We start from the raw sequence: 26,061 nt of genomic DNA on the forward strand, positions 1-26,061 counted from the left end.
TTGGAATTTTTGTGTGTAATTTGGCCTCCATATGTAGCAAAAGAAATTATTTTCCTAGGCAGGGCAACAAAGGTCAGTCAGCCAAATTCCTGGTGTGATTGAATTTTCCTTTTAAAGAGAGACTGGGCATATGTTCCCAAAGGTTTCAAAGAATGAGGTGATCTCTTTGACACTACAAAATACTTAGTGATGGACAGACAGGGTAGATGTAGGTAACGTGTATCTTTTTGGGGAATCTCAAACCATGGGGTTAAATTAAAAATAAGGAGGAATGCCACTGAGTTTACTTTTATTCTGAGTGTTATGAACCTTTTGGAATTCTCAGCTGCTTACATGTTTAAAATAGAGATCGATAGATTTCTGATAACCAATGGCATACAGGTTAATGGGAATGGGCGGGTAAAAAGCATTGATGTATTTGATCAGCCATGATTGTAATAAATGGGCAGTAGGCTCAATGGATTGAATAGCTGACTATGTTCCTACATTCTAAACCTGCCTGGTCAAAATTTAAACATGACCTCTGACTGTTGTCACTAGCATGAATGGATGAATTTCTATGACAACACTTCTGCCAAGTAAAGTGCACTTGCCAACCAATCCACACACTCTTCTCATGCCGTATAAATGTTGTTTTGTCCCTTCAATCTGTTTTCTTGCAAAATGTCCTGGTGAATGTGTGATGGAAAGCTTCACTTCTCTAAAGTGTCACTTCTCAGTTATCTCTGAAGTGGTGATCTTTATTGGTGAAGGTGGTTTTTTAAATTCAGGACAAGTAAAATAACGTCTGTCTGGCAATATTAAAGCATGACAGCACTACAGCTACACTGTTCATGAGGATCAGGCTTTGATCCACTCTCACTGGCCTCATTAATCCAGCACATTCATGTGGGCTTTCTACACAGTCCTTTGCTTGAAAACTTGCAGCACCCTTTGCCCTTAATTTCATTAATACAAATCCTTTTCAGTTTGGAAAAATTTCAATGCTAGGGCTTGCATTTCCACTTCAAAGAATTTCTTATCTTCACTCCAACATGATAGTCAGCAAGGTCCCTAACTAGTATCCTATTGATTCATCCCTAACTGATTTTTGTTTTAAAACCCAGGGTACATTAAATAACAGCATTAATTTTATTGTTATAATTTATTTTTAGTGTACAGTCCCCATTGACTAGCATGTAAGCTCAAATTCTCAGGACTCTTGCAGTGAAATAAAGTCAAGAAAAAAGAAAATGCTTAAATATGTAGTGAATGCTTGAACAGTCAAAGAAGATAGCATCAGCAGTTGGAACCCATTTGATGTTTTGGGAACATTTTGAGTAACTGGTGAATTCAGGCTGGCATAATCTGAGGTCTGTTTCAGTCTTGTTAATTATTTCATTTGTATTAATATAAACATTTGCATTGTAAATACATAGATTTAAATTTTTTATTTTCTCAAATGTAAATTGCTTCAGGTATGTTCTTGGGTAATGGGGGGCCAAATACTGAAGGCATGGCAAGGTTGTCTTTTAAAAATCAGCAATATTTTAAATAACTTCTCCTTTGGAATTGAATTATGGGTCAATATGGTACTGCAGTATTTAAATTGTGTACTATATTAAAAGTGAATATCTGAATACTAATTTGTACCAGAGAGGGAAAAATAAGCAGTACAATTCTATTAAAGCTGTTATTAGATTTGCTGGTAGATTGAGGATGAATTTTAATTGTGTCCTTGTACTAATATTGTACATATTTTATGTGGATGCAGGTGTAACTGAGATAATGAAATGAGGCTGGATGAACACAGCAGGCCCAGCAGCATCTCAGGAGCACAAAAGCTAACGTTTCGGGCCTAGACCCTTCCTCTCTGAAGGGTCTAGGCCCAAAACGTTAGCTTTTGTGCTCCTGAGATGCTGCTGGGCCTGCTGTGTTCATCCAGCCTCACATTTCATTATCTTTGGATTCTCCAGCATCTGCAGTTCCCATTATCGCAGGTGTAACTGACACTGTTTCTGTATTAAATTCGCAATTAAGTCTGTCCTTATGCACACCACATTGAAGAGTGTAAAGTCTGAAGAATATAAGTTCTTTAACTTTTGCATCTATCTTTGTCATCAAGTTTTGTGATCATCATACATTCTCTCTCTCTCTCTAATTGCATGAAGCACAGTTTATGCACCTTAGGCTAAACACCACATTGGAAAAAGGAATTTTAAAATAATTTTCTGCAGTAGTTTTACTGTGTGATTGTAGTGCTCCCTAAATGCCTTCGTCTCTCTACTTCATCAGAACCCTGCTCTTTAACCAAGCTTTTAGTTACCTTTTTAAATGCTTCGCTTCTGGCTTATTGCTGATTTTTGTCTGATTATACTTCAGTAAACCTTAGGGTGTTCTGTGTTCTAGTGCAAACCTCAAATTGAGTTGTTTAATCCATTGTCCAGATATTAGCAGAAAAATTATCTGAAAATTCAAGCTTGATAACTGTTTGCAGTAATAGCAGTAAAATTGCCATCAGAGGTATGCAAGAATGGCTGAATTGAATGATCTGTCACATTTTTAATGTTGGAAACTGACTTTTTTTTTGTAAAGCACAGACATTCACTTTGTCCTTTTTTTTAATTAGCACTGTCCTTTTATTCCTGCAATAAACCTGCTGGATCATTCACAACAGCCTTTAATAGAAAGCTGTGCCTCCAGTCATAATGTGCTCAATCTTTGGCACTGTGCTGACAGAGTCTCTTAATTAAGTTGTTGTAAGAAGCATTAATTTCCAATTTCACTAAAAGCGAGAAATCTTTGTTTCACAAGTTTTATGACCCTTTTCAAGCAGGGCTAAGTTGTACTACGAAATGAGGAAGCTGAAATTGCAGCAACACTTCAATTTGAATTGAAGAAATGTGACCATCCATTCAAATGCGGTGTCCTTTTTGACCATGAGCTGAGCTTCTGACCTTCTTACATCTCCATTGATGGGTAACCTTTTATGATGGTGATGTTACTGACTCTGCTGTGCACCTAGGCATGTGGTGCCAAAGCCATCATCCATAATTTTTATTGTTGTTCCCTCGACACTTGACTAATACTAATACACTTCCTCCCCTCCCATCCACCCTCCCTAAACTTGGTCAGCAAAAGTTCTCTTTTTTTTCATATTCTACCTTGATCCTCTAACTTGATCAAATGTGGTTAATTCAACACTCTCTGCTCACTAACTTCCATGCCTTACAAACCTCCACAACTTCAGTTCCTCCTGTTTAAAAACCACCTTCGTTCCTCCCCATCTCAATCTCTAGTTCTTCAGCTCCTGGCATCTCTCTTTAATTACAGGGCTTGAAGTCACTATTGACTATAATTCAAATTATTGCTTTCTTCTTTTTTTTTTAAATCTGAGTCATCAGGACTTCTTTAGAAAAGAAAACTGAGAGCTTATAGGCTACTTAGCCTAGCATTAGTAGGATGCTTTAACAGGCCACTTTGTTTAATCATGTTGTGATTTTTTTTTGGTTAAAGCAGGTTTTTTGAAAGATATTAGTTTGACAAACCTGTTTTAATGTAGACTGTTTAGCAAGATTTCTGAAAAGCATTTTATTAAATGCTGTAAGTAAGGTTCATACTGGGGATGCCATGCTTATATGGATTTAGGACAATTTCATGTAGTCTGGGCAACTTGAGGATAAATACTTGTGACTTGGGTATTTACAGTCTGTACTGATGACTTCGATTAGAGCACTGGATGTAGTATTGCAAAGTTTGCTAATGATAAAGCTAGGTGAAAAGGTGAGTGACTTTGCAGAGTAATGTATTGTAAGTTGACATTTGAAGCCACAATTCCTCCAACAATGTTGGTCAATTAGTAAAATGTAAACTCTTTTTAAAATTCCCATTTTTTTCTAATCAACCTTTTCAGATGTTGTTACCCAACTGTAGAGCAGCTGAGACTTGAACCAGGGTAGAGATTATCTCTGTGTGCCATAAGAGGGCCCTGTGGGTCAACTTTGTATGCTGAGTATAAAAATGAACTACAGATGTGGGTCACCACTATTTTGAAGTGTCCCAAGTTCCGATGTCAAAGGTGGGCATGTCTTAAACTCCCAGAGATAGTAGGAACTGCCGATTGCTGGAAAATCTGAGATAACAGTGTGAAGCTGTATGAACACAGCAGGCCAAGCAGCACCAGAGGAGCAGGAAAGTTTGACGTTTCGGGTCAAGACCCTTCTCAGAAATGAAGGGTCTCGACCCGAAATGTCAAACTTTGCTGCTTGGCCTGCTGTGTTCATACAGCTTCACACTGTGTTATCTCTTAAACTCCTGAGCATCTTTGCAATGCAGCCTGTATAACCTCCTTGACCTCTCCCAGCTATGATGCATTGCTATGTAAAACATTTCATTGGAGTTAAAATGAATGTTAAATGCAAGTATGAATAAAGGATGATCCATTGAAAAGCGGGACATGTGCTGATTGTATGCAAAGGCATTATTTTTAGGTCAACTTGCACACTGCACTTATGGTAATCCATCTCAGTGAGATGAGCAAGAATGTGGCTGTTTACAAAAATGAGAAGCACATTGTGTATGAAGAGTGAGAACCTGGGCACCCTTCTGTGTGAGGAGAGATTGAGTGAGTTGGTGAATAATCTGGGCCTGTATTTCTTAATACTGCTTAGTAGGAGCTTGATTAATTTGTAAATATTTTTATAAGAACTTATTTATATAAACATCTGTGACATGACTGGACCATTAGAAGTAAATTGTGACTTGTAGGAGCAGATTTTTCTTTTTCAGCAGGTGACTCCTGTTTTTCTGTGAAGATGTAATTGTTGATGTACACCATAAATGTGATCATTTAGTATGCTAAAATCAGTTAACTGCCTTTTTTAAAATTTTACACTTAAGTTCTCAATGTCCTTACCTCTGGGCCAGAAGTCCAATGTTTGTTTCCTATCGGCAACAGATGTGCCGTAGCATTTTTAATGATCTGAATTAACTCTGAAGACATGGCCATTTTTCCATTAATTTACCACCTAATTTCTATGTAAAGATTTCAAACAATGGTTTTCTTTGTTTAGCCAAAATCTGGCATTTACTACACTAACTGATCTCATGGAGAAATTGAATCGATTTAATTGAAAAGTCATCCTGCTTCCAGTTAGACCACGTAATTCTGTGTGAAATTTGAGTACTGTACTGAAATTCCATGAATATGGTGATGCTGTTTTCTAGATGCTAAATGTGTTTCTGGAGCAATTGCTGTTACAGAAGCTGATGATGATGTAAACTAATACAATGGCTTACTCTTGACATTTTTAATCCCACACATTTTTTGAGGAATTTTGTTTTTGAAGAAGCCTATTTAGGGTCACTGCTGCCAGGCTATTGACTGACTCCATTGTTTCTAAATTCATGGTAGTGGTGTTAAACTGAGAATAATCCAGCAAGGACATAATTATTGTCTGTCTTTCAAAATTAATGATGATAATTCCTTACTGAAAGCAGGCAGAAGGTAATGGTGGAAGAGTGCAAAAGTCCCATGAAATTATGACACGTCAGATGATTCAAAGCTGCTTAACTTTTCATTAAACAAGGACACTTGCATAACGTGAAAGTGCTGTTACAGAAGTGTATTTCCTGAGTTTTTGTGCAATTATTTAGGGTTTATGTGGAGTGTCACACAGTATTATGGCAGCTAACATTACCAACACTTTACTTGATAAACTTTTACATTCATAAGATTTTAATAAACTTTTACAATTTATTGTTATAAACCTGTATTATATAACCTGTTAACATGGCTTACCAAGATAATAAAATGTGAGGCTGGATGAACACAGCAGGCCCAGCAGCATCTCAGGAGCACAAAAGCTGACGTTCGGGCCTAGACCCTTCATCAGAGAAGGGGATGGGGAGAGGTTTCTGTAATAAATAGGGAGAGAGGGGGAGGCGGACCGAAGATGGAGAGGAGAGTATAGGTAGGGAGGGGATAGGTCAGTCCAGGGAAGACCAACTGACAGGTCAACATGGCTTACCAGTTGTATTTCAATTTATAAATAAGATTGTGACAAAGTAGTTTAATTGTCAGCAATTTGGATGCTTAAATCTTGTCTGTGCTGGGAGCCTGAAATGGGCACAAATTGCTGGAGACTGTGCCAGTGAACAACTTTGTGAGAATGGATGAAATTGTGAATCAGTTGTGGACCTTCTCTTATGAAAACAGTTTTTACTGCTGCATAAGCACCTGAATGTATTTACAACAGTTTCTGTTAATGTTTCAGATTTTCAGTAGCTGCAGTGCTTGCTGCCTATCAAGGACAAGTGTGAGGATTAAATGATCAAAAGTTTAGATTTAAGCATTTGATACTCCTGATTACGTCAGAACATGAGCAGATCATCCAGCCTCTTGCAGAAACACACAAACCTAGGAATTAGGAACAGAAGTAGACCATTTGGCCACTCGCACCTGCCTCACCAATCAATAACATCACAATTGATCCAGATTCCACTTTATCTACTGACCACCTTGTCAAACAAGTATCTTATCTAAGTAATAAGACGTAGAGCTGGATGAACACAGCAGGCCAAGCAGCATCCGAGGAGCAGGAAGGCTGACATTTCAGGCCTAGGCCTTTCTGCAGAAATGGGGGAGGGGAAGGGGGTTCTGAAATAAATAGGGAGAGGGTGGGGAGGCAGAAAGAAGATGGATGGAGTGGTGGAGATGAGACAGACAGGTCAAAGGTGGGGGTGGAGCCAGTAAAGGTGAGTGTAGGTGGGGAGTTAGGTCAGGTCAGTCCAGGGAGGGCGCACAGGTCAAGGGGACAGGATAAGGTTAGTAGGTAGGAGATGGGGTGGGGCTTGAGGTGGGAAGATGGAATAGGTGGGAGGAAGGGCAGATTAGGGAGGCGGGGATGAGCTGGGCTGGTTTTGGGTTGCAGTAGGGGGAGGGGAGATTTTGAAGCTTGAGGCTAGAATCCACCTCATTCCACCCACCTTCCTGCAGAAATGCCATCCCCTATTCACAATTCCTTCTTCACAGCCAGATCTGATCCCAGGATGAGGCATTCCACTCCCATACATCTCAGATGTCCTTGTCCTTGTGCTGTCCTTGTCCTTCAAGGACTGCAACTACTACTCCTCCCTCTTCCCCCACCCCCTGTGGTCAAGAACACCCTCGCAATACCCCCATATTTCCTGCAACTCATCCCTCCCACCCCTCCCTGCAATAACAACCAAAACAGAATCCCCCTTGTACCACCCCACCAACCTCCAGATCCAACAGATCATCCTCCGCCACTGCCGCCATCTGCAATCCGACCCACCACCAAATACATTTTCCCCTCCCCATGCTTTATCTGCTTTCCAGAGGGACCACTGTCTCCGCGACTCCCTTGTCTGCTCCACACTCCCCTCCAGTCACACCACACGCGGCACTTTTCCCTGCAACTGCAGAAAGTGCTCCACCTGCCCCTACACCTCCCCCCTCACCCTCATCCCAGGCCCCAAGAAGATTTTCCACATCAAGCAGATGTTCACCTGCACATCTGCTAATGTAGTATACTGTATCCACTGTTCCTGTGTGGTCCCCCTCTACGTCGGGGGAAACCAAACGGAGGCTTTGGGGACTGCTTTGCAGAACACCGACACTTGGTTCGCACTAAACAACTGCACCTCAGTTGCGAACCGTTTCAACTCCCACTCCTCCTCTTCCCCCCCCCCCCCCCCCCCCCCCATTCCTCAGATGACATGTCCATCCTGGGCCTCCTGCAGTGCCACAAAATTGCCACCCAAAGGTTGCAGGAGCAGCAACTCCTATTCCACTTGGGAACCCTGCAGCCCAATGGTATCAATGTGGACTTTCATAAGTTTCAAATTCTCCCCTCCCCCAACTGCATCCCAAAACCAGCTCAGCTTGTCTTCTCTTCCCCCCCCCCCCCCCCCCACCCTCCACCCTCCACCCCCCACCTCAAGCTGCAGCTCCATTTCCTACTTACTTACCTCATCCTGCCCCCTTGACCTGTCAGTCCTCCCTGGACCAACCTATCCCTAACATTCACTCGCGCTCTCCTCGCGCACTCACATGCTCTCTTCCACCCCCCCCCCCCCCAACCTCTCTCTCTTTCCAAACATTGCTCCCCAGTTTTAGACTCGGTGAAATGTAGGAACAGAAGTAGCCCATTCAATCCATAGTCAGCTCTGTCATTCAAGAAGATCATGTCGCGGTTGCAACCGCAACCTCTTACTGATTAAAAGTCTGTCTATCTCAGCCCTAAGTATACTTAATGACCTATCTCTACAGCCCTTTCTGGTAAACAATTCTACAGATCCATTACCCTTTGAGAAGAAATGCCACTGTGCTACCAAATGCCCCCTTACCCTGATTATGCCGTCTGGTCCGAGACTCTCCCGCAAGTGGAAATCATCTCTCCACAGCCACCCTGCCAAACCCTACAGAATCTCATATTTAACTAATGTCTCTCCTTTTTATTCTTCTAAATTCCATTGCATACAGGCCCAGCTACTCAATGTCCCCGAAGAAAATCCCTCATACCTGGGATCAATCACACAACTTCACTGGACTGCTTCTAATACCTGTATATCATTGGATAAAGGGACCAAAAGGTTTCAATTTTTCAGTGTAACCTGATTTATGCTACTTAATTTTAGCTCTACCTCCCCTTTCTTTGTACACCGGTCACTTTGAAGTGAAGGCTAACATTCCATTTGCCTTCCTTTATTAGTGGCAGAATTTATATGCTAGCTGTTTGTGATTCATGTATTAGCCTCTCCCAAATCCTTTTGCTACAACTTTCTGCAGTCTCTCTCCATTGAAATAATATTCAGCTCTTCTTTCTGCCAAAGTTCATAACGTCACCTTTGTTTTTGACATTGTATGCCATCCACCAAGTTTTTGTCTGTTCATGCAACTGGAGTACATCCCTCCTGTAGGTTCTTTGCCTCATTCATAGCTCTTGCTTTCCCATCAACTTTTGTCATCACTAATTTGGCAGTCATACACTTCAATATTTACTAATGACTTAAAGTGTAAATAATTATGGCCCCAGCACTGATCCGTGTGATACCTCACTAGTCGGAGGTTGCTGTCCTGAAAATGCCCCTTTTCATCTCCACTCTTAACTAAGAAGACAGCCCTATATCCAATGTAATGAAGTGCTCCCAACAGCATTGGCCTGGCTTGTTAAGTAGCCTTCTATTGACTCTGCTTGATTGAATTGTGTTTTGAAATGGTCTGCTACCATATCCTTCTACATTAGACTCTGACTGTTTTCCATTAACAGATATTAAGATAATTGGCCGACAGGAACTACTTTGGTCTCCTTTTTTAAACAAAGCTGTTATGCTGGAAAACTGAGATAGCCTGGGACTTTTCCAGAACCTGAGGATTACTGGAAGATTGCAACCAATGCATCCACTATCTCTGAGCTATTTTCTTTTAAAAATCTAAGATGTAGCCCATCAGGTCCTGGGAACCTATTGGCCTATTGCACTGTTAGTTTCTCAAGTACTTTTTTCTAGTAATCGTTATTGTGTATTTATTTCCTCCCTCACCCCTTTTTAGCCCATTTGATAATTTAGTATTTTCAGAATTCTGTTCATGTTCTCCACTGTGAAGACTCTTTTCAAAATAATTTATTCAGCTCCTCTGCCATTTTCTTGTTCCCCATTATTATTTCCCCAGCCTCTTTCCCTAACAGGCCTATGTTCACTTTGGCCTCTGTCTTTCATTTTTACATATATTTATAGAAGTGCTTACTGTGTATTTTTATAGTATTTGCTGATTTGCCCTCATGGTTTAATTTTTTTAGTTGTTGGACATCTCTTGGGTTATTTTAAAACTTCCTGAATCCTCTGATTTACCACTAATCTTTGCCGTATCATATTTTTTCTTTCTTCAATTTGATACTATCCTTGGTTAGACATGATGGTCAGTTTATCGTTCCTTGAATCCTTCTTCCTCACTGGCACATGCTTACTGTGAGTCATGAACTGTTTTCATAAGTATCTTCCTCGTTCCTCTGCTGTCGCTTCTGCTAAATTCCAGCCAGCTCTGCCTTCATCTCTACATAATTACCCACTTTTATGTTTTTAGCACAGTTATTTCCAATTCACATTTCTCACTGTCAACCTGAGTGCCAAAGTCTACAATGTAATGGTCACTGTTTCTTTAGAGATCTTTCACTTGGATCATTTTATCAAACCTGCCTCTTTGCAGCTTACCAGATCCAACACCACCTGATCTCTTGTTAGATCCACAAAATATTGTTCTAGAAATCTCTACCAAATACATTCTACATAAATTATTTCTTGTGTCTACCTTTTTTGCCCACTTGATTTTTCCCAACCTACATGTCATTCATTAATGTTCAGACTTTTTTACATGCTGCCATTGTCCCCTGATTTACTTTCTGCCACAAAGAACAGCTTCTATAGGGGGTCTGTAGACTAATTCCACCTGTTATCTTACCAAAATAATTGCCCTGCTGTGCCACTCAATTTTTTTTTTGCTTTGGAAACCTGTGTTTCCACATTCTTGAACTGTTCCTCCATCCCCACACCCTAATTAATTTAAAGCCCTCTTTCCTCATTTTCCCTCCCACACTGCACTGTAGTTATTTGATTTTGCCAGCACAGCTCGAAGAAGCCCCCTTCTATCTCAGTACTGGTGTCAATACCTCATGAAAAGAAATCCATTTCTATGACTTAAGACTCATCCTTGATTTTATTTATTCTCTGCTGGTTTGTACATGGTACAAACATTAATCCTGAAGTTCTGCTTTTTATTTAGCTTCCAACTGTTTAAAATTTTTCAACTGTACCTCCTTTCCAGCCCTATTGATGAACAGCACAAGTGCGGCACAGTGGCTAGCACTGCTGTCTGAGCACCAAGGACCTGGGTTTGATTGCACCCTCTGGCAACTGTCTGTGTGGAGTCTGCATAGACTTCATGTCTGTGTGGGTCTCCTTCGGGTACTCTGGATTCCTCCTACAGTCCAAAGATGTGCAGTTTAGGTGGATTGATTGTAGTAAATTTCCCCCTAGTGTCCAGCCATGGGATTTGCAGGGCTACAGGGATAGGGTATGTCTGAGTGGGATGCTCTTCAGAGGATTGGTGTAAACTTGATTAGCCAACTAGCCTGCTTCCATACTTTAGGGATTCCATTTTCTGAAATACGCAAACAGAAATTTCTGGAAAAAAACTCCAGCAGGTCTGGCAACATCTGTAGAGATGAAGCAGAGTAACATTTCAGGACTTCTTCAGAAGTCCAGTTTCAGCATCTACAGTTCTTTCGTTTAGTACCAATACAGATGGCCACTACCGAATCCCTCTGCTCCCACTAAGTTCCTTTCCAGCCCTGAAAAAATTATGTAACGCAGGAACCATGTAGGCAATGTAGCCTTTTGTGCTCACGCTCATGGCTGCAGAGAAGAGTATCGATCCTTCTAATTATACTGTCTCCTGTCATCTCTGCCCTTCCATGTGAATTTGCCCCCTGTGCTTTAGTGGTCAATTCACTCATCCACCCTGCAGTTCCCACTCCCCTTTCAAGCTTTCAAGAATCTCATAACTGTTGGACAATTGCATGCACTAAGATTTCATGAGACCTGCCTCTTGGTTCCCTATAATCTGCCTTGCCTATAATTGCAACCCCAAACTTGAATAGAGTCCAAGTTTGAATCCCCTAATCTAAGGGGCATAGTCGCCCTCTGAAGCAAAGCACCTCGGAAGCTCATCCCTTACTTATGCACACAATATCCACAGTTCTAACCCCAGCTCCTCAACTTAGATCCAAAGTTGCTCAAGCTGCAAACACTTGCCATTGTTGTGAGATAATGGGAACTGCAGATGCTGGAGAATTCCAAGATAATAAAATGTGAGGCTGGATGAACACAGCAGGCCAACTGAGATCCTGAGATGCTGCTTGGCCTGCTGTGTTCATCCAGCCTCACATTTTATTAACTTGCCATAGTTGTGTTGTGAGGATCATCTTTGTGTCCAGCAGTTCACACATACTGCAGTTTTAAAATATGATATTTGATAGGTTGGGTGATATTTTATTTTAGTTATGAAAAATCACTTTCCATGCTAATTATACTTTTGAACATGTTTTTTTATTTTTATTTACTTTTTACACATTAGTATCAATCTTGTACCTAACCAGCCACTTTTAAGAGAATACTACAGATCTAAAGACCTTACCTTTAAATTTAAAGACGAGAAGTACTGACCAATTGGTGTTTTGTTTTGGCAAATCAAAACAAACACCACCTGCCCTTGCTGAACTATTTGAGATGTTCAACTTGGGCACTCCACTGTAAGCCATACTAGTATGCTAAGCACACTAAGTTGGCTACTTCTATATGCTCCCAACACCAAAGGAACGTCCTTACTCGGAGGGTGTAGTTTCAGTTGGTTGTTAATTAGGCTGTTCTTGTAATGCGCCTCTCCAAAGTAAACCTCTCCACTACGAAATTTTAAACTATAGGTTTCACTTTAATGCCAACTACAATTTACAATCTAAATTAGGCTAAGGTAATCTGATGCATGTATCAATCTAAGCATGAAGACTCTTCCACAAGAAGAAGCATCCTTTCCATGTCAACCAAGTCGAGACAGTTTGGGATCTTTCATACTGCAGTCGTTCCTTGCTCTTCTAAATACCACTGGAAGCAGTCAGGCTTTCAAACCTTTCCTCAAAAGAACATGCTCATTCCAGGTGCCAATCTACAAAGCTTCCTTTGAATTGCTTCCAATCAATTTACATCCATCCTGTTAAATAAGGAGACCAAACCTACATACACTGGTGAACTCTCATTTCAAATACAACCTTGTATAACAGAAGCATAAAAATTATTTCTTCTATGCTCAATGTCTCTAACAAAGGATAACATTCCATTAGTAGCCTTTGTTCACTTACTATTTCTACAAGCTATTCTTTGTTGCATGAGAACACTTCGTTCTCTCTGCACCTCCAGAATTCTGCATCTATTCTGTTTAAGAAAAGTTCTGCTTTTTTTATTTACTCTGCCAAAGTGAGGAATTTCACATTTTCATTATACCCCTAATTTTGCCCCCTTGCTGAAACAATGCAAATCTCCCTGCAGCCTCCTTTGTCTACCTGACAAAATACTTTCCTACCTATCTCGGTGTTACCTGCAAATTTAGCCTCCATTCCCTTTCCTCATTCAAGGCACTTGTAAAAAGCTGAGGCCCTGCCCAGATCCCTGGTGGACCTTATTGATGCAACCTGCCAATCAAACGAAGGCCTATTTATGTTAAGTTTTTATTTTTTGCCGGCCAAATAATCATTTTCCATGCTATTAGGGTAGAGTCCAAGGTCTCTTTCTTTTTTGTTCAGCAGCACTCCCCAGGACCTTGCCATCAGGCGCATAAGTCCTGCCCTGATTTTTGCCTTTTCAAAATGCAACATCTCATTTATAGAAATTCTCAGTCCATTGGCCCATCTGATCAAGATCCTGTTGTAATTTGAAGTAATCTTCTTTGCTGTCCACTGTCTCCAATTTTGGTGTCTTCTTAAAACTTACTAACCATTCGTCCTATGTTCACGTCCAGATCATCTATATAATTGACAAAAAGCAGCAGACACAGCACTGTTCCTTGTGGTACACTGGTCATTTGGCCTCCATCCTGAAAGCAACCCACCACCACCCTCTCTTCTACCTCCTGACCCAGTTTTTGTATCCAAATAGCTAGCTCTCCCTCTGTGTAATCTAACCTGTCTCCCATGAGGAACCTTTTTGAATGCTGTACTGAGGTCTTTATAGATCACGTTCACCGCTCTGTCCTCATCAATCCTCTTTTTGTTATGACTACCAAAAATTCAATTAAGTTCATGAGTCATAATTTCCCACACACAAAGCTGTGTTGACTGTCTGTCTCTAATCGGTTCTTGCCTTTCCAAATACATGTCGTCCTGATTCTCTGGATTCCCTCCAAGGTTTTTGGAGTAGATCTGTAGCTCGGGTTGTGGGTGTTGAGGTTGGTTGGCTCACTGAGCTGCTTTGTTCTGCAGATGTTTCGTTGCCATGCTTGGTAAAGTCCTCAGTGCAACCTCTGAAGCATTGGTGTGTTTTTAAACTCTGTGGTCTGTGATGGATTGCCTCACTTTTGGGTTTCCTCTGTGCCTCTTCCAAGTGTTCAAAGATAATGGATATCCAAAGAACTGGGTTAGGAGATGCCTACAGGCACAGCATCAGAAAGATTCTACACATTCATCACACTACCCTATATCAGGAACATGTCAAAACTCACCAAGGCTTCTACAACTGCTGGGTCTGGGCATCAGAGTGGCACACGAGCCCACATCAACCCTACGACAACTGCTCACCCGAACTAAAGACCCACTCCCCACCATGGACATGACCAATGTCATCGACAAGATCCCCTGCAGAGACTGCAAGAAACACTACATCATCCAAACAAGAAGAAAACTAACAACAAGAATACATGGACACCAACTGGCTACAAAAAAGACACCTCTCAATCCACATGGACAAGGAGAACCACGACTTTGACTGGGACAACACCAAGATCCTGGGACAGGCTAAGCAGAGACCAGCATGAGCATTTCTGGAAGCATGGCACTCCACAAAGCATGCAATTAATAAACACATTGAACTCGACCCCGTATACATTCCACTACAGAGGAAACCCGGAAGTGAGGCAATCCATTGCAACAGTCCCCAGAGTTTTAAAAACCAGGCAGGTAAACACACCGACACTTCCTCAGGCTGCACTAAGGATGTTACTGAGCTTGGTAACAAAACAGCATGCAGAACAACAAACCAGCTCAGTGAGCCAACCAACCTCCACACCCACAACCTGAGCTACAGATCTACTCCAAAACCTTGGTAATGAAACTATGCTTGGTAACATCCTCGGTGCAGCCTCCGATGAAGTGTCCGTGTGTTTTCCTGCCTGGATTTTAAACTCTGGGGTTGGTTGAGATGGATTGTGTCACTTCCTGTTTTCCTTCGTAGTGGAATGTATATGGAGTGAGTTCAATGTGTCTATTAATGGTGTGCTTTGTGGAGTGCTGTGCTTCCAGGAATTCTTGTGCTTGTCACTGCCTAGCCTGTCCCAGGATTTTGGTGTTGTCCTAGTAGAAGTTGTGGTTCTCCTTGTCCACATGTTCACCATCAAATGAAACTTGGCTAGCAATATTTAATACTGTGGCTACAACAGCAGGTCAGAGACTGAGAATGTGGCAGCGCTTCCTTGTCCATTAAAATCTGGCTACACCTAATAAGGCAAAAGTCAGGAATGGTGGAATTCTCCCCACTTGCCTGAGTGAGTGCAGCTGCAACTACTTGGCAAGAAGCTCAGACAAGATCCAGAACACAGCCCTCTTGATTTGCACCACATCCACAACCATTCATTTTCTCCACCAATGTTATACAGTAGCAGCAGTTGTACTGTTTACAAGGTGTGCTGCAGAAATTTGTCAAGGCTTCTTAGATAACCCATTCCACTGCTATGCAGAAGGACAAGTGCAGCAGATATGTAAGAGCACCTCCAGCTGCACACTCCTCTGCAAATCACTCACTAACCTGATTTGGAAATGTATTGGTGTACTTCATTATCACTGAGTCAAAATCCTAGAGCTCCCCCTCTAACAGATTGTGGGCCTATCTATGCAAATAGATTGCAGTGGTTCAAAAAGGCAACTCCCCACCACCTTCGTTCAATAGGAATGAATAAATGCCGATCCAACCACTGCCCACGTGCCTAAAATCTGTGGATTTTAAAATCTAGTCCTATCTGCAACAAATGTCAAAAGACGTCTGAACAGGTTAATTTTAATAAACTTTTTTTTTGCCCTCAAGCCATCTGACTATACTTCCTCACAAGGAAAGATGGATTTTCAAAATTCATCTAGTGTCAAGTGGTGTATGAAATTCATGAAAAAGTATAATTTCCTAATCTCTCAAAATTCACAGCATCTGCTGCCTGGAAGTCAATGAGAAAATTATCAAATTCCATTGTTTTTGTTGTGTAACTTTTGAGAGAAGAATGCATGTTGACTTGATCTGCTTTGGAACTAACTTTTTTGAAATACTGAATTGCAATAAGCTAAGAAGCCAGTCAGTTGTTAGAATTGGTGAGAGAACCTATCCATGTAAAGACAACTGGCCACAATAAGACCTGGGTTCAGTGGTTCCACCTTTTTTGTAAGATGCAGTGCACAAAATTTACAGCCAGCAATAATACTCAAATGCAAAGTTCTCCTTGGAGAAATTTCAGGGAGTCTGCATCATTCATGTCTTTTGAAGGTGGTTGCAAGAAATAGATCAAAAGTGTGGAATTTGACTATGCAAAGAAGATTTTCTCATCTAGGCCTTGGACACATTGTACATTATCAACTATATAGTTGGTGATTTGAGAACAACCAAAATGTGCGCCTGCTGGACGAGAAACTAGGAGAGATATCACTGCATTCTGTTATCTGGCTGCTAGGCAAACCTGAAATTGTTGTATTCATTGCAAATGAATGTAGAATTTCTACTTTGGGGAGGTGTATGTTGAGTGTAATGAACACTCATTGGTTGAATTTAAATTTCAGATTGAGATCTGAGCTCCAGTAACTACCAGCTTTAGAATCATAGCTTTGTACATATGGTGCCCTGACTACTTCAATCTGTGAAAAGTGAATTGGAGATTTTATTTGGAAGAAATCTTTTTGTTGCTATCCTATATGCCTGTTGTGCTAAAGTTGAAGGTAATGCTTTTGTTATTTCTTGTGGTGTTTTCTACTTTTTAATTAGGATTAAGAATATCAATATACTTTTAATCCCGTTTCTGAAAGAACCCAAATACAAAAGCATCATGTATTAATTGACTACATTACTTAGTAAATGAGTTAGCAAAAATTGAAAAGCAGCCTGCAAAAGTGGAAAAAATAGCTTGAAGATCCTGAAGAATTCTCTGAAAATTAACTCCTGGTTGGAGGGCGAAAGAAATCTACTAATATTCTCACTAACACTGGATAGATCATAGATGTGTAGAATGAGCTTATTGCAATATTGTCAAAACATAATTTCTAAAATGTGGAACATCAAATGTTCCACATTCTTCCTCCAGTAATTGTCCAGAGTACTGTCAAGTGCACATCAGTGCAAAGATTCAGCAGATCCATATGCTGTGTAAGTAATAACTTATTCGGTGATCCAAGTGATTTTTTTTGAAGATTTCAGTGTGCATTATTACAGTTTATCTCTTGCAGACATAATCAATTGTTGTTAATTCTCAACATTTTTATTTCATACCATTACAATTGAATTCTTCAGTTATAGGATTTTTACTTATTCATTTATACCAGTAGTTTCTCTTGTGACGAAATCAAGATTAATTGATAATCCCTGAAATTATCATTTTAAAAGTCAACCTGTGATTTGAAGTAAATCTCAAAATTCAATGTAAAATAAGTGCCAAATAATCATCACCAATAAAGTGAATCACGCCATCTCCCCTTGACATTGCCGTTGAATTGTCATTGCTGAATTCCTTCATTCTGAAAAGTCTGTCGGGGGATTACCATGTACCAGAAACGACACTGGACCAGCCAAGTGTTACAGGAGAAGATTTAAAGATTGGAAATTCTGTGGCAAGTAATTCCCCTGCTCCGGATTTACGCAAAGCCTGTCTACCATTTACAAGACACCACTTCATCTCTGCTGGCTCGTAATCCAGAGCTCCCTTCCTGATATCACTCTGATAGCTACCTGAAATGGATTGCAGCATTTTGAGAAAATGGATTGAACTTCTTGAATTTAGTTTTGCCAAAAATGCTGAAAGTGCAACTGATGCTTACATCTCCTGAAATAATTTTGTATTTATTTTTCCCTCTCTGCTTTCCTGCTGGCACACTTTAAAATTGGGTGATTGTTTGTACCCAATGGAAACCAGAGGTTGAGACACAGGATGGTATGAATTCAGGAGAATGCCATGTTGAGTTCATGTTTAGTTTTTTTCTTTATTATTTGGTGTCACACACACCCCTAAATGACCAGTCATATGTTGACCAGACTAGGTAGGGAAGGCAGCTTCATTCTCTATAGAGCGCTAAAAACCCACCTGGTTCTCTAACAACACTTGGTCCATGATCTCTTTATCTCTCATTAGACTCTTACCTGCAGATTTTTTTACTGGATTCAAATTCCACCATCTGCCACAATGGGATTCAAACCCGGGTCCCCAGATCATTAACTGGGATTCTGGATAAAGAGTCACGTGATAATACCACTAAGTCATTGTGTCCCCTGACAGTTTTTAATATTGCTTTCAGAATTGAATATTATAGACAGATACATTCAGAAGTTTTAACCCTATTTTTCAAAAAGCTCTAATCCCAGACGACTTGACTTGAATTGCATATTTCTAATGTTATTTGAAGTAGCAACTAAAACAGATGCTGCCAGACTTGCTGAACTTTTCCATCAACTTCTGTTTTTGTTCCTGCTTTACAGCATCCGCAGTTCCTTTGGTTGTTATTTAAAGCAGATTGTCCTTCTCCCCATTTTATTTCTGCTTTGTTTACTCTCTGCAAGCATCCTATTAATAACTGTTTTAAAACTTGCATATAAGTGCAGACAGAACCAAGGACAGACTTCAATATTTTGATTCTTAGTTCTACATTCTGTATGTTAAGAAAGAGTAAGGTTTTTTAATTTGAGTTCTGAGTGTTGCAGTCTCCCTGGGAAAATGTTTAAATAAGCTTTTGAAAAAAAAAAATCTCAACTAGCTAAGATTTTAGAAAAGCAAGGGTAGAAGAAAGGAGGACAAGTTGGACTGCTGTCCAGCAACAAGGTGTGCAGTGATGCTGGGATACAGACAGGAATTTTTTTCCTTTTGTTTAAAGAATCATCCAGAAATACAGGAGTACAGGGTTCTTCCAGAGCGAAGTAGTGCAGTTTATTTAACAGCCTCAGAAGTTGGGGTAGATCAGATTAACTTCTAAGCCACTTAGAACATTTGAGAGCAAAACTGAATGCTTTAAAGCGTCCAAGGAAAACCTATAAAATGTTTACCTTTTTTAAAAACACATCTTGAAGATTAAGTGAGCTCTGTTTAAAGTTTTTATTATGGGTCTCATGAAGGCGGCATTGAGTGATTGCAGAGGTTTGTCAGAAATGGTACACCTGTGACCACGTGAAGATCTAAAAGTGAAATTTAAAAAGGCAAGGGAGATAGCTAAGTTTCTAAAGGAGTACTTTACCAGAGTTTTCTTTTTAATGTAAACCTATGCAATGGTCAGCCTATTCACAGATGTTATTACGCACCTCCTGGAGCAGGTGCGACTTGAACCTAGGCTGCCTCGTCCAGAGATACAGGTAACACAAGAGGGCCCACAAAATGAGCTGAGGCCTCTGGCTTACTAGCCTAGCAACATTGCCACTAAATTATCATTGTCACCCATCTTCTCTCCAGTATACAAAACAATTGTTCACTACTCCTCGTCCTTGGCTAATTTTGTAACAACTGCGCTTTAGTGACATGGACTAGGATTAATGAGTCTATTATCTGATTTGTCAGATGCGTTTTGAAATTTCATGTGCATAACTTGAACCATAATACCACCTTCAGTTTTTCTCTATTACTTAACTAAAGAACTGTCAAACATGGTTTGCTTTTAACCAATCTCTGATGGCTTGAAATTATTAATCCTTTTTATCCCCCAGTAGCGATTTCATTTTATCCTAGTTGCTGTCTTTAAAAGCTTTACTTCTGCTGAGTTGACTTAGTTGCTGATTTTTATTAGCCCTCTCCACCTCCACCTTTCATTTTAAAACCAGGTATGACATTTGAAATCCTACACTTCTCTGGAATCACTTAAATATCTACATTTTGTGGGTGATGCTGTTGCAATTTTCGTCTGTTAGTTCCCTCAAATATCTAAGACTCTCCCCATTCTAAATCTTCTTTTGAAAAGAAGTAAGTTGGATACTACCAATCTAAGCATCCTGCTTTTTTTCCCCCCCTTCTTCAACTTATTAAATTTATCTACTATTGCTTCTATTGTGGCATTACCAGAGTTTTCTTTTAATGTAAACCTATGCAAAGTACTCCTTTAGAACCTTAGCCTTCTCCCTTGCCTTAATGGAGATCTCCTAATTGGCCCCTAGTTGGCTCTTTCAACAGCCCTGTTTTCATTTTGGAGAAAGAGTCTGAAAGCATTGGAAATGTTGACAAGGTTTTCATCACTGGTTTGGTTTTTGTAATTGAAGAGAAACAAATGCCATCTTTTGGTTTTTTACGGAGAGCTCAAATTTGGACGTGCTTCTCTCTCTTTTTAGTGAGGTTTTTGTGCAAATGCAATTTTACCAAAAGTAGGGTGATTGGAAAGCCTCCTTTTTAACTTTTTATGAAGGAATGATACAGTAGAAAGAAGTAATGGTTGAATAGTTTAGAACAAAGAACATAGATTATAGGATTAAATTGAAGAATTTTGGGACAGAGCAGAAGGAACTTTTTCTAATAGTTGAGTTTGTGGAAAGCACAACAGGAGTTAATCATTTGAAATAAAAACCATTTCAACATTTTAAGAATAGGTCTGATAAGTGAAATAAAAGGGATAAATAGATTGGGTAAGAAATCAGACAAGGGGTGGACAGGTGGAGAAAAAGGGCAGTTATGATTAGGAATGGTGTTTTTTAGGGGGAAAAGCACCAACAATAAGTGGAAAGAATAGGTTTTCTTAGTGAATTGAACTTAAAACTGGTGAAATAGCACTTTCAAGAAAAAGACAAATTTGGAACTCGGCTTGTCTGTGACTGTCATCGGGGGAGATGTTGGAAACTGGAAAGTTAAGGAAATTATGAAGGTGTTATCTGAAATCTGAGATGTCATTGACGGAGTGTTTTGGAAAGAGCACTTAACATTGCCAAGGAAATTCACTGCAGAAGGGAAAGATCTTTCTTCTGTGAAGAGAACAAAGCCGTGTGTGCGTGGTGTTCGGTCTGAGAGGTGACCCACTTGGATTTGCATGCCACCCCTCTCGATCATGCAATTCTAAGACAACACTTCAGCACCAAAGGTGGACTTTTCTTCAAGAGAAGTGTGAAGTGTATGTCACAATCTCCCAGAAAGGGGCATTTAGCCAGCTGTAACTGAACCAGAAATGCACCAGCTTTTATGCAAAGTGATTCCAGCTGTAGGCCATCATTTTGGACAGTTATCTTACCATGGATGCTAAATCATTTGTCAGTATTACGATGTAATAGACAGACTCCTAGTCCCTCTGAATCAAGGGATACTGGGAGCAGGCAGCAGTATGGAGTTAGATCAAAAATCAATTGTGTTGAAGGGACAAGCTTGACAAGCTGCCTGGTCTATTCCTCAGTGTTTAGACAGCCATTTGCTCTGTTTAGAGTGACATAAATTGGTCACATCAAATTCCCTTTTTATGAGCAATCTTTTGAGGAAGTAACAAACATGATAAATAAGAACTCAGGAAATGAAGAACCAGTGGTAGGTTGAGAAAGCTAAGGAGCTGCAGCTTCTTGCTTGACAAGCAAACACCCGGAGGCCTAACAGATAAGGCAGATGAACTCGGGGTATTGTTGGGAACGTGGGATTGGGATATTATGGCGACTTGTAGATATGTGGCTCAGGGATGGACAGGACTGGCAGCATAACGTTCCAGGATATAGATGCTAAAGGAAGGACAGAAAAGGTGATTTGGGTGGGGGATCAGATGCGCAGGAGAAGTAGTGGTATTTTTAATTAGGGTAACATTAGGGCTGTACTTTTTAAGGAGCCCATTCCTGGGAATACGTCCAGGGAAGTTATTTGGGTTGAATGGAGAAATAAGGGATGATACCTTTTTTTATTGGGAGAGTACAATAGACACCCCCTCTTTCTTCTCTTTCCCCCCACCAAACCCCACACCAGTCAGTGGGAAAGTGAGAAACTAATTTGTAAGCAGATCTGTCATTTCTAAGAATAATAGAATGGTAATGATAGGGGACTTTAACTTCCCAAACAGAATGGGACTACCATAGTCTTCAGGGCATGGATGGAGAGGAATTTGTTACGTATGTACAAGAAAATTTTCTGATTCTGTATGTGGATGTAGAGAGTGCAAAACTTTACCGAATCTTGGAAATAAGGCAGGGCAGGTGACTGAGGTGTCAGTGGGGGTGCACTTTTGGGGCCCGTAACAATAATACAATTAGTTTTAAAATTTTGATGGAAAGGGATAAACTGGTTTGACAAGCTAAATTGGAGGAAGGCCAATTTTCATAGTATTAGGCAAGAACTTTCAAAAGTTGATTTGGGGGCAAATGTTCAGAGGTAGGAGGATAGGTGGAAAATGGGAAGCCTTCAAAAATGAGAACAGTTCAGAGACATTACGTTCCTGTTGGGGTGAAGGGCAAGACTGGTAGATGCACGGAATGTTGCATAACTAGAGAAATTTGAGGTTTTCATCAAGAATAAGGGAGCATATCTTGGGTAAAGACAGCAGGGATCGAGTGAATCCCTAGAGTATAAAGGCAGTAGGAGTACACTTAAAGTGGAAATCGGGATGGCAAAAAGGGACAATGCGATAACTTTGGCAAAAATGTTAAGGAGAATACAAAGAGATTCTGAAAATTAAGGAAGAAAGGCTAACTAGGGAGTGAATGGGGACCTTTTTTAAAGATCAGCAAAGCTGCCTATGTGTGGCACCTAGGAAGATTCTAAATGAGTATTTTTACATCAATATTTACTGTGGAGAAGGATATGGAAACTAGAGAACTGGGAGAAATAGTGACATCCTGAAAAATGACCAGATTGTAGAGGAGGAGGTGGTGAACATTGTAATGCTTACGGGTGGTTAAATCCCTGGCACCTGATCAGGTGTACTGTAAAACTCTGATAGCTAGGGAAGTGATTACTGGGTCCCTTGATGAATATTTATATCATTGATAGCCACAAGTGAGGTGCCACAAGACTGGAGGTTGGCCAACATGGTGCCTCTGTTTAAGAAAGGTGGTAAGGAAAAGCCAGGGATTTATAGACTGGTGAGCTTGACTTTTGGTCATGGGCAAGTTGTTAATGGGAATCCTGAGGGACAGGATTTACATGTTATTTACACTTGGCAATGCAAGGACTCATTTAGGGATAGTCAACATGGCTTTGTGTATGGGAAATCATGTCTCCTTAACTTGAGTTTTTTGAGGAAGTAACAGAGGATTGAGGGCAGAGTGGTGAATGAGATCTATATGGATTTCAGTAAGGTATGCAAAAAGGTTTCTTGTGGTAGACTGGTTAGTAAGGTTAGATCACATTGAATACAATGAGACCTAGCCATCTGGATACAGAACTGGCTCTAACGTAGAAGACCAGGTGGTAGTGGAGGGTTGTTTTTCAGACTGAAGGCATGTGACTAATGGTGTGCCACCAGGATTGTGCTGAGTTCAGATTTTCTTCATTTATGTAAATGATTTGTGTGTGAACAAAGGAGGCATGATGAGTAAATTTTCAGATGACAGCAAAATTGGAGGTATTCTGGACAGCGAAGGTCATATCAGAGCTTAATCTTGATCAGATGGATCAATGGGCTGAGAGTTGGCAAACCATTTAATTTAGATAAATGTGAGTTGTTGCATTTTGGAAAGGCAAATCAGGGTAGGACTTAAGCACTTAATGGTAAGGGAGTGTTGCTGAACAGAGGCCTTGGAGTGCAGATTCATAGTTCCTTGAAGGTGAAATTACAGGTAGACAGGATAGTGAAGGTGTTTGATATGCTTTGCTTTTATTGGTTATTACATTCAGTCTAGAAGTTAGGTCATGTTGCAGCTATATAGGACATCGGTTAGGGCACTTCTGGAATGCTATGTGCAGTTCTGGCTTCTCTGCTATAGGAAGGGTATTGTTAAACTAGAGAGGGTTCAGTAAGATTTACAAGGATGTTGCCAGTGTTGGAGAGTTTGAGCTACAGGGATAGGCTGGGACTATTCTCCCTGGAGCAGAGGCTGCTGAAGGGTGACCTTTATAGAGGCTTGCAAAATCATGATGGGCATGGATAGGGTGAATAGCCAAGATCTTTTCCTTAGGGTGGGGCTAGTCCAAAACCAGAGGTCATAGGTCTAAAGTGAGAGGGGCAAGATTCAAAAGGGACCTAAGAGGCAACTTTTTCACACAGAGGGTGATGCGTGTATGGAATGAGCTGCCTGAGGAAGTGGTGGAGCCTGGTACAATTTTAACTTTTTTTTAAAAGGCATCCGGATGGGTATATGAATAGGAAGGATGTGGGCCAAATGCTGGCAAATGGGACTAGATTTATTTAGGATATCACATCAGCATGGATGAGTTGGACTGTATGGTCTGTTTCCATGCTCCTCAGTTCTGACTCTAAATATTTGGTTTATTGCCATCAATGTAGGGTCTGTTCCTGTGCTGTCTGTTCTAATTGAAAGCACAGCACTGCTGTAAATCAAAAGAATGAAGCTTATTTTGTTTATGACACTGCTATCTGCCACTCCATGGTACTTGATGATTTTGTATTAATATGTAATTCAATTTGTGTACATGTTGAAATTAACAAATAGAATATTCTAGTTACCTGTACCTACCACAACACCGAACAAAACATGACTATGTTGTCACTAAATGACCTCAAAAGTACAGAATGTTGTCTGCTTTTTTCCTGATTTTTAGCCCTTGTCAATAGTCCTTTGTATTTTCTGGGTGTTGGTTAACTTGGATAGTTAGACATCCGGTGTGTGATGCCAGCAGTGTAGTTCCAATTCCTGAACCATGAAGGATTCTCCATCAAAACCTGCCTCATCTGAGGTGTGGTGGCTGTCAGGTTAAACTGAAATGAGTGGCCTGATTTGGTCCAGTAGAAATATGGCAATTTTACATTTCATCTACTGTCACAGGTTTGTTTCTGAATTCTCCTGGTCACTTAAAATTTCTTACTTTCATTGTGTAAGTCTGTATTAATTAGGCATGCTTGTTATATTTTGAAAATTTCATAACACTTTTTTTTACCCTGGACTGTAACTGTGGCAGCCCTAAAAGTACATAACTTGGAAATGCCGAAGCAAATTTTGGCAGGAGAAATTTGGCTCACATTTTTCCTGATTTATTGTTCATCATTGGCTGTTCAGAATGGAGTGTGAGGGTGCTAAGCGAAGTTAGGATAGAACTTGGATTTAATACTTCCAGTCAAGTAATCCATTGACAATCACTATCTAGGTTTGTCGGCTATGGGGCCCTTGGTGTAAAGTGTATGGTATCTGGGACTTTAACTAGAAGTCAAGGCCTGTTTCCACAGTGTAGGGATTCTATGATAACATTCAGATAAATGGAGAAGATTGTGTCGGACAGAATGGAGTGAAGTGGTTATCTTGGGAAGAATTGGAAAAGAATAGATTGAATCCATTGGAATTTAGAAGAATGGGAAGTGATCTTATTGAAATATGTAAGATCATGAGACTTGACAGGATGAACGCTGAGAGGACATTCTTCTTTGTGGAAGAAGTTAGAACTAGAAGACTGTTTTGTTTCAATTTAAGGTATTGCTCAATTAAGGCTGAGGAGAATTTTTCTTGGGTCATGAGCCTATAGAACCCTCTTCCTCCAAGAATAGTGGAGGCAAGATCATTGATTATATATGAAGCAGGGTACTAGGGTAGGCAGGAAAGTTGACTTGAGGTCACAACTAGATCAGCCGTGATTTCTTATTGAGTGGCCAAGCTGGCTTGAGAGACTGAATGCCTAGTTTGTCTACTGCTCCTAGTTTGCATGTTCATAACAACCAAGGCATTTTCTGGAAAGAAATGTGCCAGCAACAGGGTACCATCACTTTATATGTTAAAAAAAATTCAAGGATACTTTGCTTGGGAGTTATTGCATGTTTAGAGTAAATAACGAAAAAGCTTGGTGTCAGAAGGTTCATGTGTTAGGGTAGGTAAGAGTCTCATTCTCATTCTCCCCTGACTTTTTTTCCAATTGTTTGTTCATGGACATTACTACACACAGAATCCATTTAACCCAGTGGTTTTGAGGCAACCATTTATAGAGCAGTTCAGTCAGTCTCTTTTTTTTTTCCTGCTTTA

The 26,061-nt window shown here is 40.3% G+C and overlaps 1 protein-coding gene across 5 annotated transcripts in view; it reads left to right on the forward strand.

The window, feature by feature from the left end:
• The window catches only part of tchp (trichoplein, keratin filament binding), a 525,906-nt gene that overhangs the window by 74,496 nt on the left and 425,349 nt on the right, over positions 1-26,061 (forward strand). The gene's annotated exons all lie outside the window — the stretch shown is intronic.

The sequence above is a fragment of the Stegostoma tigrinum genome, chromosome 26 (assembly GCF_030684315.1).
Source record: "Stegostoma tigrinum isolate sSteTig4 chromosome 26, sSteTig4.hap1, whole genome shotgun sequence".
In the NCBI taxonomy this organism is placed as follows: Eukaryota; Metazoa; Chordata; class Chondrichthyes; order Orectolobiformes; family Stegostomatidae; genus Stegostoma; species Stegostoma tigrinum.